The sequence below is a fragment of the Salmo trutta genome, chromosome 22 (assembly GCF_901001165.1).
Source record: "Salmo trutta chromosome 22, fSalTru1.1, whole genome shotgun sequence".
Taxonomy (NCBI): domain Eukaryota; kingdom Metazoa; phylum Chordata; class Actinopteri; order Salmoniformes; family Salmonidae; genus Salmo; species Salmo trutta.
In genome coordinates, this window is record NC_042978.1 from 35,950,618 (window position 1) to 35,953,922 (window position 3,305).

A 3,305-nucleotide genomic window follows, 5' to 3' on the forward strand; every position below is an offset into this window, starting at 1 on the left:
CAGCAATTTGAACCAGCACTGAAATTTGAGCAGTGAGGTTAATTTCTCTCTCCTTGTCTCTGCTTGTTCCAGATTGACAGACATACCACCCTGACACCACACAGATGTAAAGAACTTGTTGTTAACCTTCCAGCCACCAGGATAATCACCATATCCCAGGATATAATCCAGGAGAAATAGATTCACCCATGTTATTGTTTATCATGCAGATTTGTCAGGACATTGTAATTTATGAAGCTCACTCTAGAATAGAGACGTGATTTCTGTCCCACTGTGTGCACGTCTTCAATATTGACCACAAGTAGATGAATTAGGTGTTAGTGAAGGGGTGGAACAAAAACCTGTAAACTCTTGTCCTGTGTATAAACAAAACCTATGGCTGTCATGACTAAATTTGCCCCCATGTACTGAACAAGTTTATGAATGTTGGAGGTGAATCTCCTTGAGATATCCCTTACTTGGGGTTTACTTATTTTGTGCAATGGGCTGTGTTTTAAGGACTCGTGCACAGAGGAAAACCAATATGTATTTTTTATGTATTCCAAAAATTACAGGTGTTGATGTCTCCACATTTCTGGTTTGAGGCTTGGGCATCTGGTGACTGCAGTTCATCTGTCTAATCCCCTGCAAGGAGAGAGAAAGGCATCAATAATATTACAATGCTGTATTCATTTCATTGTTTGATATGCATTTATACAATCATATTGGACATGTTATCCTTTATCACATGCCAGTATTTGCTTTGTATGCAATGCATGTAGCTTACATTAGGATGAAGTAGCCTAGGCCTTTTAATCTATTTAGATTGCATCATATCAACTTTCAGTATTATTTATCAGCGAATGTAAAACCATGTTATTTTGAACATCAGTGTCATTTAAGCACTGGTATGATAGTTGTTATTTATTATTTTTATTTCTAGAGTGTTTTTGTTCTACCTCGTGTTATTTTAAGAACTACATTGATATGTATTGCTGCATTGTTGGGTTTAGAGCTTGCAAGAAAAGCATTTCACTGTACTTGTGAATGTGACATTAAAACTTGAAACTGTATAAATATTCACAACGCAAGCCTACTCATTAGAAAAAACAGCAGCTCTAATACAATACTAGCTTCACAGTGAAACATCACTATTATGTCTATGAATCATTCTTGAACAGTCAGTAAAATAGCTTATTTAGCTACGTGTCCCAAAAAATCCTGTATGATATCATGCAAGCTTGCCTGTCATGTCCACCATGATGAAGCAGCAGACCAAGCAATATGCGAGAGGAGGGCCTTATACAGTAGGATAATTATTCTGGTCGGTGTCAACTTCATTCATTAACAAGTACTGAGGAGATCCATTCTGTAACTTGTTTACTTGTTATTCCTGTCAGATATTTAAATATTGGGATAGTTGTTCACTAAATTGCGAGCACTAGTTGGTCACACTGCTATAGTGGCTACAATGTGGCTACAAAAGCCTCGCGCTGGGTGGAATGTGAACGCGTTATCACGTGATGCTGCCTTCGAATCCCGTCCCAAATGGCAGTAACTACTGGAAAAGTGCTAACTACCAAGGTAGGTGCGTTTGGAGGCAGGTAGGATACTGCCTTTTGGATTGGTTAAGTAATATTAGGCTACACCAACATTAGTTTCCATTAGTTTCCTACAAACACCACTTCCAGCTGCCCCCTGGCGGCAATTTTAAATATTCAATATTAATTTATCCTGAAACGAAACGGGTCATTTAAGATCTGACATCTGTAGCTGTGAGACATGACAGAAAATATCTGACGTCTGTAGCTGTGAGGCAAGACAGAAAATATGTGACATCTGTAGCTATGTGGCATGACAGAAAATATCTGACATCTGTAGCTATGAGGCATGACAGAAAAGATCTGACATCTGTAGCTGTGAGGCATGACAGAAAAGATCTGACATCTGTAGCTGTGAGGCATGACAGAAAAGATCTGACATCTGTAGCTATGAGGCATGACAGAAAAGATCTGACATCTGTAGCTGTGAGGCATGACAGAAAAGATCTGACATCTGTAGCTATGAGGCATGACAGAAAATATTTGACATCTGTAGCTGTGAGGCATGACAGAAAATATCTGACATCTGTAGCTGTGAGGCATGATAGAAAATATCTGACATTTGTAGCTATGAGGCATGACAGAAAATATCTGACATCTGTAGCTATGAGGTATGACAGAAAATATCTGACATCTGTAGCTATGAGGCATGACAGAAAAGATCTGACATCTGTAGCTATGAGGCTGTCACGTCCTGGCCAGTATAAGGGTTAATTGTTATTGTAGTTTGGTCAGGACGTGGCAGAGGGTATTTGTTTTATGTGGTTCGGGGTGGTGTGTTTGTTGAAGGGCGTTTGATTTATTATTTCCGGGTTTTGGTTTATGTTCTATGTTTAGGTATTTCTATGTTTAGTCGAGTGAGTGTATTTCTATGTTAGGTTAATGGGGGGGTTTGGGACTCTCAATTGGAGGCAGGTGCTTCCTCGTTGCCTCTGATTGAGAGTCCTATATATGGGTAATTGTTTGGTGTAGGTTTTGTGGGAGATTGTTTCTTGTCTAGCGTGTGTGAGCAAGAGAAGACTGTTTCGTTGATCGTGAGTTCGTTTTGTTATTTTGAGTTAATAAAAGTTCAAGATGAACAACCACATACCTGCTGCATTTTGGTCCTCCTTTCCCAACGACAACCGTGACAGAGGCATGACAGAAAAGATCTGACATCTGTAGCTGTGAGGCATGACAGAAAAGATCTGACATCTGTAGCTGTGAGGCATGACAGAAAATATCTGACATCAGTAGCTGTCAGGCATGACAGAAAATATCTGACATCTGTAGCTATGAGGCATGACAGAAAATATCTGACATCAGTAGCTGTCAGGCATGACAGAAAATATCTGACATCTGTAGCTATGAGGCATGACAGAAAATATCTGACATCTGTAGCTATGAGGCATGACAGAAAATATCTGACATCTGTAGCTATGAGGCATGACAGAAAATATCTGACATCAGTAGCTGTCAGGCATGACAGAAAAGATCTGACATCTGTAGCTATGAGGCATGACATAAAATATCTGACATCTGTAGCTATGAGGCATGACAGAAAACTACTCAAGGCCTTCTCAAATCAAATCTTATTGGACACATGCACATGGTTAGCAGATGTTATTGCGAGTGTAGCGAAATGCTTATAAATGCTTATATCACTTCATCACAGCACATGCCTGTGCTGTACTCCTGAGTGTGTGTGTGTGTGTTTCTAATTTCTAATGGCACACTGTTAAATCC

At 39.5% G+C, this 3,305-nt stretch overlaps 1 long non-coding RNA gene across 1 annotated transcript; it reads right to left on the bottom strand.

Annotated features, from left to right (window-relative positions):
• Positions 1-514: 514 nt before the first annotated feature.
• On the bottom strand, positions 515-3,093 carry LOC115158655 (uncharacterized). Its single transcript, XR_003868706.1, has 2 exons — positions 2,671-3,093; positions 515-624 (listed from the first exon to the last, which is right to left on the bottom strand). It is a non-coding gene; the product is annotated as an uncharacterized LOC115158655 (long non-coding RNA).
• Positions 3,094-3,305: the final 212 nt, after the last annotated feature.